Genomic DNA, 10,440 nt, shown 5'->3' with positions numbered 1-10,440 from the left:
CTACTGAAATATTTATCAGCATTTGCAATATTTTCTAAGGAACATGTTAAAAATGTATTGGAAGCTAGGTTTGTAGTTGTGCCCCATTGTAGTTCCTTTTCCTGACTTTCCATCTTCCTTTGCGCGGGTTTCCTCCTGGTTTCCTCCCACATCCTCAAGACGTGCCGGTTTGTCAGTTAATGGCATCTGCATATTGCCCCAAGTGTGCAGGGAATGGATGAGAAAGTAGAATAACATAGAACTAGTATGTAGAAACAAAGAACTGCAGATGCTGGTTTATAACAAAGATAGACACAAAATGCTGCAGTTACTCAGTGGGTCAGGCAGCATTTCTGGAGAAAAAGGATGGGTGACCTTTCATGACCCTTCTTCAGTCGATCAATGGTTGGCCGATGGGCCTGATTCCATGTTGTATCACTAAACTAAACTATACGTTAAATATTATTATCTGCGGACTACAAGTTATCTAATTTCCAAACTTCAAAATGTATTTCATTAGAATGATATACATCTTAATTGATACTTGCACTTAAAATTGTGATTTACTCTATGTAAAATTCCTTAATTATTTATGATTTTTAAAAGAGTTTTTACTCAGACATGAATTAAATGTCTCACATGGTTGTGGGGGGGGGGGGGGGGTACATGAGATGGGGTGGGGGTGAGGTGAGGGGTGTGGAGAAATAATTCTTGATGAAAACCTGTAAATCACTGTAACGCAAGATAACTTCAACCTCATAGCTGCAGAAAGTCAATCCCTTAGGGAGTGGGTTCCTTCTATCATCTCAAAATTCAAGTCATGAAGTAATTTGCAGTAAAGGCTTCAAAGAAAGACTTGTTTCATTGATGCAATGATACTTTACTTCATTTTCACATGCACCTAGGTACATGTTTTGCATCCAATCTAGTAACATCATGCTAAAGATAAGCACAATCATAGATAAGCACAAAATTGCAATGATTGCAGTGTAATAGTAGACTTCCCCGAGGCAGTACACACATTTGCCACGTTTCTTGCGCCAGTAAAGTTTCAAAGTCCTTAAGAATACAGTCTTACCTTGGCCTTAAAGGCCCGTTGCCCTGGCGACATCCATCCTCTCCTCCGTTCGCCACCATCTTGAAATCGGCCCTTTATCCAGTGTTCACCACCGAGGAACAGTGAGAACATGTGTTGTGCGCCCACCAGTCAGCGCAAGGATAATACATTATTACAATCGAGCCATCCACTGTGTACAGGTACATGATACAGGGAATAACGTGAATAGCATTTAGTCCAAGATAAAATCCAGTAGAGTCTGACCAAAGATAGCCCCAGGGTCTCCAATGAGATAGATAGTAGCTCAGGGCTACTCTCTAGTTACTGGTAGGATGGTTCAGTTGCCTGATAACAACTGGGAAGAAACTGTCCTGAATCTGAAGGTGTGTGTTTTTACACTTCTGAACCTTTCGCCTGATAGGAGAGGGGGGAAATGGAGTGGCCGGGGTGCGACTCATCCTTGACTATGTTGGTGACCCTGCCGAGGCAGCGCACGGTTTAAATGGAGTCAATGGAAGAAGGGAGGTTGGTTCATGTGATGGTCTGGGCTGCATCCACAACTGTCTGCATTTTCTTGAGGTCTTGGGTGGAGCTGTTCACAAACCAAGCTGTGATCCGTCCCAATAAAATACTTTCTACAGCGCATCTGTAAAAGTTGGTGAGAGTTGTTGGGGACATGCGGAACTTCCCAAGCCTGCTAAGGAACGAGAGGCGTCGGTGTGCTTAGCACCTTTTGCATTGTCTCAAAAAGCTTTCAAGACAATGGATACCTGTACTTCCAAAATCCCAACGTTGTTCCCAAATAGGAAACATGCTGCCAAATCTCACACAGGAAGCTCCCGGCAACAGCTCGGTAAAAACCACCATAAAATCTGCTTTGTAGATGGTAAATCAGATTAAATATTAATGAACACTGGGAACAACCCAGTGCACAGCCCCCAAAAAGCAAAAGACAAAAAGTGTTACAAACTGAGTGACGGTTGACACTTAGAGATAAAATGTACTTTTAATATGTATTCTTTAATTACCATGTTATTCCACGGTTTACCATTCTTATTTGTTTTTATGTCAGTTTAATGCAGTTTAGTTTAGAGATACAGTGGGGAAACTGGACCTTCGGGCCATCGTGTCCGCGCCAACTAGCGATCCCCGCCCACTAAAACTATTCCCCACATTAGGACCAATTGAATTTACAATTTTATTTACCGAAGCAATTAACTTACAAACCTGAACGTCTTTGGAGTGTGAGAGGAAACCGGAGCACCTGAAGAAAACCCATGTGGTCACAGGGAAAACGTACAAACATTGTACAGACAGCACCCGAGGTCGGGATCAAACGCGGGTCTTTGGCGCTGTGAAGGCAGCAACTCTACTGCTGCGCCGCTGTGCTGTGATTTGGCCTCTGATCACAACCCAGACACATGACCTCTGATCCCCAGCCACTCTACTGCTGCATCACTGTGTCGCCCCGTCTGTCTTTAGATTAACTTTCTGCATCACTGAGCTCTGTGACTATGGAATCTCCATTGATCATTTTTCCGTCAGCACCAGGTGTGGTGCGGTTCTCTCTGAGGACATGTTTGCTTGCCTTTGCTCTTTAACCACGGCAACGGAGCTATGAACTCTGAGCCCACTTCCCTGCTCTTTATCAATCTTCCTTTGCGATGGCAGCAAACATTCCCCCACCGCACAGCGTGTTGCATTTCTCAATTCTCACGCTTGCCATCCTGGGGCCTCTCGGACCAAGATTGTCAGTGGGGTCTGACTACACAACAAGCTGATGTGGATCTAAACCTACCAGGAAATGCAACTGCAAATACCCAAACCCGCGGCCAACATTTTTTACATAGCTGCACGCAATCCCGAAAGGAAGTATCTGTACTTCAGTCTGAGTACCATTTTACGCTGCCAACCAAGCTGGATCTTGAACAGCTTATTCTCCTGACCAAATTACTGCCGTCCACCTGTTATGAACTTGAGCTAAATCAAACTCCAGTGTGGCTCTCTTAACTGGTACCAGGAATCTTTCTTCAACGTTTCGGCGTATTCTGTCAATGATTCCATTCAATGGTTCAATTATAATTTATTGTCACTTGTACCTAGGTACAATGTAATGCTTTGTTTTACATACAACCCAGTGAAGTTGTACAACAGACCTCAACAAGGCAGTACACAAGTATTGCGACGTGTCTGGCCGTCTGTAGGTAGAAACAAGCAACTGCAGATGCTGGTCTACAAAATAAAGCTACAAAATGCTAAAGGGCATAGAAACATAGAAACATAGAAATTAGGTGCAGGAGTAGGCCATTCGGCCCTTCGAGCCTGCACCGCCATTTAATATGATCATGGCTGATCATCCAACTCAGTATCCCGTACCTGCCTTCTCTCCATACCCTCTGATCCCCTTGGCCACAAGGGCCACATCTAACTCCCTCTTAAATATAGCCAATGAACTGGCCTCAACTACCCTCTGTGGCAGAGAGTTCCAGAGATTCACCACTCTCTGTGTGAAAAAAGTTCTCCTCATCTCGGTTTTAAAGGATTTCCCCCTTATCGTTAAGCTGTGACCCCTTGTCCTGGACTTCCCCAACATCGGGAACAATCTTCCTGCATCTAGCCTGTCCAACCCCTTAAGAATTTTGTAAGTTTCTATAAGATCCCCTCTCAATCTCCTAAATTCTAGAGAGTATAAACCAAGTCTATCCAGTCTTTCTTCATAAGACAGTCCTGACATCCCAGGAATCAGTCTGGTGAACCTTCTCTGCACTCCCTCTATGGCAATAATGTCCTTCCTCAGATTTGGAGACCAAAACTGCACGCAATACTCCAGGTGTGGTCTCACCAAGACCCTGTACAACTGCAGTAGAACCTCCCTGCTCCTATACTCAAATCCTCTTGCTATGAAAGCCAACATACCATTCGCTTTCTTTACTGCCTGCTGCACCTGCATGCCTACCTTCAATGACTGGTGTACCATGACACCCAGGTCTCGCTGCATCTCCCCCTTTCCCAATCGGCCACCGTTTAGATAATAATCTGCTTTCCAGTTTTTGCCACCAAAATGGATAACCTCACATTTATCCACATTAAACTGCATCTGCCAAACATTTGCCCACTCACCCAGCCTATCCAAGTCACCTTGCAGTCTCCTAGCATCCTCCTCACACCTAACACTGCCCCCCAGCTTAGTGTCATCCGCAAACTTGGAGATATTGCCTTCAATTCCCTCATCCAGATCATTAATATATATTGTAAATAGCTGGGGTCCCAGTACTGAGCCTTGCGGTACCCCACTAGTCACTGCCTGCCATTGTGAAAAGGACCCGTTTACTCCTACTCTTTGCTTCCTGTTTGCCAGCCAGTTCTCCATCCACATCAATACTGAACCCCCAATGCCATGTGCTTTAAGTTTGTATACTAATCTCTTATGTGGGACCTTGGCGAAAGCCTTCTGGAAGTCCAGATACAACACATCCACTGGTCTCTCTCCTATACACTCTACTAGTTACATCCACGAACAATTCTATAAGATTCGTCTGACATGATTTACCTTTCGTAAATCCATGCTAACTTTGACTAATGATTTCACCACTTTCCAAATGTGATGCTATCCCATCTTTAATAACTGACTCTAGAAGTTTCCCCACTACCGATGTTAGGCTAACTGGTCTGTAATTCCCCGTTTTCTCTCTCCCTCCCTTCTTAAAAAGTGGGGTTACGTTTGCTACCCGCCAATCCTCTGGAACTACTCCAGAATCTAAAGAGTTTTGAAAGATTATTACTAATGCATCCACTATTTCTGGAGCTACTTCCTTAAGTACTCTGGGATGCAGCCTATCTGGCCCTGGGGATTTATCGGCCTTTAATCCATTCAATTTACCCCACACCACTTCCCGACTAACCTGGATTTCACTCAATTCCTCCACCTCCTTTGACCCGCGGGCCCCTGCTATTTCCGGCAGATCATTTATGTCTTCCTTAGTGAAGACGGAACCAAAGTAGTTATTCAATTGGTCCGCCATATCCTGGTTCCCCATGATCAACTCACCTGTTTCTGACTGCAAGGGACCTACATTTGTTTTAACTAATCTCTTTCTTTTCACATATCTATAAAAACGTTTGCAGTCAGTTTTTATGTTCCCTGCCAGTTTTCTTTCATAATCCATTTTTCCTTTCCTAATTAAGCCCTTCGTCCTCCTCTGCTGGTCTCTGAATTTCTCCCAGTCCTCCAGTATGCTGCTTTTTCTGGCTAGTTCGTACGCATCATCCTTTGCTTTGATACTATCCCTGATTTCCCTTGTTATCCATGGATGCACTACCTTCCCTGATTTATTCTTTTGCCAAACTGGGATGAACAGTTTTTGTAGTTCATCCATGCAGTCTTTAAATGCCTTCCATTGCATATCCACCGTCAACCCTTTTAGAATTAATTGCCAGTCAATCTTGGCCAATTCACGTCTCATACCCTCAAAGTTACCTTTCTTTAAGTTCAAAACCATTGTTTCTGAATTAACAATGTCACTCTCCATCCTAATGAAGAACTCAACCATATTATGGTCACTCTTGCCCAAGGGGCCACGCACAACAAGACTACTAACTAACCCTTCCTCATTACTCAATACCCAGTCTAAAATAGCCAGCTCTCTCGTTGGTTCCTCTACATGTTGATTTAGATAACTATCCCGCATACATTCCAAGAAATCCTCTTCCTCAGCACCCCTGCCAGTTTGATTCACCCAATCTATATGTAGATTGAAGTCACCCATTATAACTGCTTTGCCTTTGTCGCAAGCATTTCTAATTTCCTGTTTGATACCATCTCCAACTTCACTACTACTGTTAGGTGGCCTGTACACAACACCCACCAGCGTTTTCTGCCCCTTATTGTTTCGCAGCTCTACCCATACCGATTCCACATCCTCCAAACTAATGTCCTTCCTTTCCATTGCGTTAATCTCCTCTCTAACCAGCAACACTACCCCACCTCCTTTTCCTTTCTCTCTATCCCTCCTGAATATTGAATATCCCTGGATGTTCAGCTCCCAGCCTTGGTCACCCTGGAGCCATGTCTCCGTGATCCCAACTATATCATAATCATTAATGGCTACCTGCACGTTCAACTCATCCACCTTATTACGAATACTCCTTGCATTGAGACACAAAGCCTTCAGGCTTGTTTTTACAACGCTCTTACCCCTTATACAATTATATTGAAAAGTGGCCCTTTTTGATTTTTGCCCTGGTTTTGTCTGCCTGCCACTTTTACTTTTCACCTTGCTACCTATTGCTTCTACCTTCATTTTACACCCCCCTGCCCCTCTGCTCTTGTACCCATCCCCCTGCCACATTATTTTAAATCCTCCCCGACAGCAGTAGCAAACACCCCCCCCCAAGGACATTGGTTCCATTCCAGCCCAGGTGCAGACCGTCCTGTTTGTACTGGTCCCTACTGGTACTGTACTGGTAATACTAAGCATCATAGTTGCGCAGCGGTAGAGTTGCTGCCTTACAGTGCATGCAGCACAGGAGACCCGGGTTCGAGCCCGACTACGGGCGTCTATACGGAGTCTATACGTTCTCCCCGTGACCGCGTGGGTTTTCTCCGAGATTTTCGGTTTCCTCCCACACTCCAAAGACATACAGGTATGTAGGTCTTTCCACGCTGTAGCTCTAAACTCATCAGCAGGTCTCAGCAGGTCAGACAGTGTGCTTGGAGAACACGGATAGAGGACTCATCCCTTCCAAACCACCCCTCTGTCTAGGGACCGTGGCAGTCCTTTCAGGTTGCACCTCTTCCAACCACATCCATTGTATCCAGTCAACGATGTGGACTGTTATACATCGGTGAGCCAAACGTGGACTGGCCGATCGTTTCGTGGTACACCTTTGCTCAGTCCGCCTGGACCTACCTGATCTCCCGGTTGCCAAACACTTTAATTCCCGTTTCCACACTGACCTTTCTTTCCCAGGCCTCCTCCATTGTCAGAGGTCAAACGCAAATTGGAGAAACAGCACCTCATATTTCGCTTGGGCAGCTTACAACCCAGTCGTATGATTTTGATTTCTCGAACTTCACGAAACCCTTGCATTCCCTCTACCTCTCTCTCTGTCCCTCCCCCACCCAAGTTGCTGCACTAGCTTCAAGATGTCTTGTTGGGTCTCATTGTCTGCAATTCGTTCTCACCTAGCTCACATCGTCCACAGTTTCCTTTATCATTGTTACTTTTTAAAGGAAATATATAAATCAGAGCAGTTTCCAGTACGTGTCTGATGTTTCCACAATATCTCATATTGACATGTTGGATTATGTGGGAGATCGTAAATCTTTCCCATTGATGTATTTGAGGTTTTTTTTTAAAATATAAAGGAGTTTGCAAAGCGAGGTGGATGCCATTGATTTTTCTCTGGAACTAACGGAAGCCAGGATCGCCGTCGCTGCCTTACTGTGACAACAAATCTACAAACGTCCCAACTCCCCGTAATCCCCATCATTCAGGTGGTAGATCCAGCATGACATGTATTGCGAGGAACACAAGGACACAAAGTGCCTAATGGCTGCTCTCGGTGTGGGGAGAGGAGAGTTCACATTGTCCATGTGGCTCCACACTATCAGATGCTTTTCTGTTTGAGCAGGTATGTGAAGAATCCCATTGGTCTGATTAAACAGTAATGCAGAGTTGACACTACAGCTCAATCCAAGCAGGAACCAATTCCTAGAGCATTAAAAGCTTTACTCATACACACATAGGATAAGTGAATTTAATGACTTGAGGAAGACACAGCAGGTCAGGCAACATCTGTAGAGGGAATGAACGGGTGACGTTTCAGGTCGGGACCTTTCTGATTATGATAAGTCAGTCTGACTCGAAATGCCACCTGTCCATTCCCTTCAGGGTTGCTGCCTGACCCGCCGAATTCCTCCAGCACTTTGTGTTTTGCTCAAGATTCCAGCATCTGCAGTTTCTTGTGACTATTGCTATAATATTTGCAATGTTTCCCTCAACGCGAATTTTCCAGCCAATAGCACAAATTATCTTGTTGAATATCAAGATCAAATTTCAACAGAACTTTGATTCCATCGGTTTCAAACCAGCTCTCAGTATCTTGAGAACCTCGTTGATATTAACAGAGCACTTTTTCTTGAGGGCATAGTTGAAACTTGACTCTTGGGGAAAGTTGTGCCTCGAGTTTAATGACTTAATTGGAGATAATGAACGATATGAGACCAAGGTGAATATTCAGCATGCAACCGGTCAATGCAAGGCATCACCTTCATGTGTTTGCTATTCATATTATTAACAGCAGCTCTTATTTGCAGTGAAGTCTCGTGGAGGCCAGCTTATTTTTAATCATCAATTTTCTTCCTAGTTTATTGCAATGATTTACGACACTGGGATTCTAATGTCACAAACCGTGCGGAGTGTTTGGAGGAGGTTGTGCCTGCGTTGGACAGGGGCTCTTGACACTGGCCACACTGGAATCCGATCCAGCTGCTGTGTGAGGTATCAGAATAGCAGCTGCTCGTGGACTGATCCTACACCTACTGGGTGACTAATAGCATTCCGGACGCATCAACCGTAGACTGCATGTATATACCCTCATGTGGTCTCTGTCAATTGCACTCACCGAGAGGCAGCCAGGCCTATCAGCGGGAGCTGAACGATCTACATTGGCTCTGTGTTGGTTTTTCTCGGCTTCCCACCTGTGAAGGCACTCTTCAGAGCGAGTGAATTAATCCGTCAGAGGAGCTCGGCGAGGAATTCGGAGGATCAGGGGGTCCGGGAGACTGAGCCAGCTCTCCACCCCCCCCCCCCCCCCCCCCCCCTCCCCCCTTCCCCCCCCCCCCTCCCCTCCTCCGCCGATGGGACAGGACGCTTGTTAATTCAAGCAGAGGGCGATAGATAGATAACAGGTGTCGTTGGCATGAAGAAACAGAACGACACGAGCAGACATGACAAGGGAAGCACAGGTGACATGACTGCCCGTGGGTCGGGCTCTGACAACGCCACAGAAGACCTGCCACCGATTCCACCGGCTGCACCAAGGTAATCAGAACTCAAAGCTCCTCACATAAATACCCTCGTTCTTTTTTTTCTCTCTCTCTCTCGCTGAGAATGAGAGTGCGATTGCACGTCAAATGATTTCTGTTGATGGCATCTGGTACCATGACGAATGCACGGGAGAACGGCTCCCTCAACTAAACAGAGCAGAAATCATATCGAAACTTTTGTGTCAGAGCAGTTTGAAAAACCAGTGAGAGGAGGTCGGCATCACAAGCTGCCCATCTGGAGTCTCTGCTGATATTAAGGAAACGGCTGTCAATTTTTATGAGTTGAGCCAACTTGTGCAGCTGTGATTTTAAGCAATATATATTTTAATTGGGAACAGACAAAAACTGTGTGTTGGAGGCACTTTTATAAAGCATGAGAGGGTGGGGGGGGAGTGAAGGAGAGAGCATTTTACTGATGAACTATCACTGTTGTTCTGATCAATTCTTTATTCATTACGAGTGAACGTTTGGTGGGTAATACGCTACACACTGTATCTTGGTACACGTGACAATAATAAACTAAACTAAACTAAAGGTCACTCAAGAGAGAGTTAGATTTAACTCCAAGGGCTAGGGGAATCAAGGGATATGGGGGGAAAGCCGGAACGGGTTACTGATTTTGGATGATCAGCCATGATCATATTGAATAGTGGTGCTAGTTCGAAGGGGGCGAATGGCCTACCCTTGCACCTATGTTCTATGTTTCTATGTTTCTATTAATACTGGAAGCTTAAAGTCCCAGAGCGTACGAGGTGGATCTTTTCAATTAAGACACTAATTATTTACTGAGAACTCTCATTAAGTAAATATTACTTACATAGAAATATACAAGTTAAATAAAAGAAATATCTAAATATCCTTACAATTTTTCTTAGATTGGCATAAGTGACTATGTGAATTGCAAATTCTAGGAAATAATCTTATTATGTTACTTATTCCCAGTTATCACACACACACGAGTGCGTGATATATATACATACATATATATACATATGAATCATATAGCTGCTTCAATATAAATACATATATGTGCGCATATATATGCACACATATGTATTTATATTGAAGCAGCTATATGGTTAATACCTCAGCAATTCTCTTACAATTCTCATACACTAGGAAAAAGCAAAAGACACTTACCGGAAAGTTGTAAATTACCAAGCACAACAGGAAGGTTTTAAATCAAAGATCGACACAAAAAGCTGGCGTAAGTCAGCGGGTCATGCAGCATCTCTGGAGAAGGCAACGTTTCGGGTCATAACCTTTCTTCAAACACTTACTTTTTGTGAAAACACCATTCGCTCTGTTAAAATGATTAATTAGCTGCAAAGTATCTAGTGGGATGTTCTGTGGA

At 44.4% G+C, this 10,440-nt stretch overlaps 1 protein-coding gene across 1 annotated transcript in view; it reads left to right on the top strand.

Moving 5' to 3' along the window:
- Window positions 1-8,897: 8,897 nt before the first annotated feature.
- LOC129704081 (RNA-binding protein 20-like) overlaps window positions 8,898-10,440 on the top strand; it is a 108,546-nt gene continuing 107,003 nt past the window's right edge. Inside the window, exon 1 of the mRNA XM_055646964.1 lies at window positions 8,898-9,081. The gene's annotated coding sequence lies outside the window, so the exon portion shown is untranslated. The remainder of the gene's footprint in view (window positions 9,082-10,440) is intronic.

This window comes from Leucoraja erinacea, chromosome 15, assembly GCF_028641065.1.
Source record: "Leucoraja erinacea ecotype New England chromosome 15, Leri_hhj_1, whole genome shotgun sequence".
NCBI lineage: Eukaryota > Metazoa > Chordata > Chondrichthyes > Rajiformes > Rajidae > Leucoraja > Leucoraja erinaceus.
Note: the sequence above shows the minus strand (reverse complement) of the source record. Positions and strands in the feature narration are given on the sequence as shown.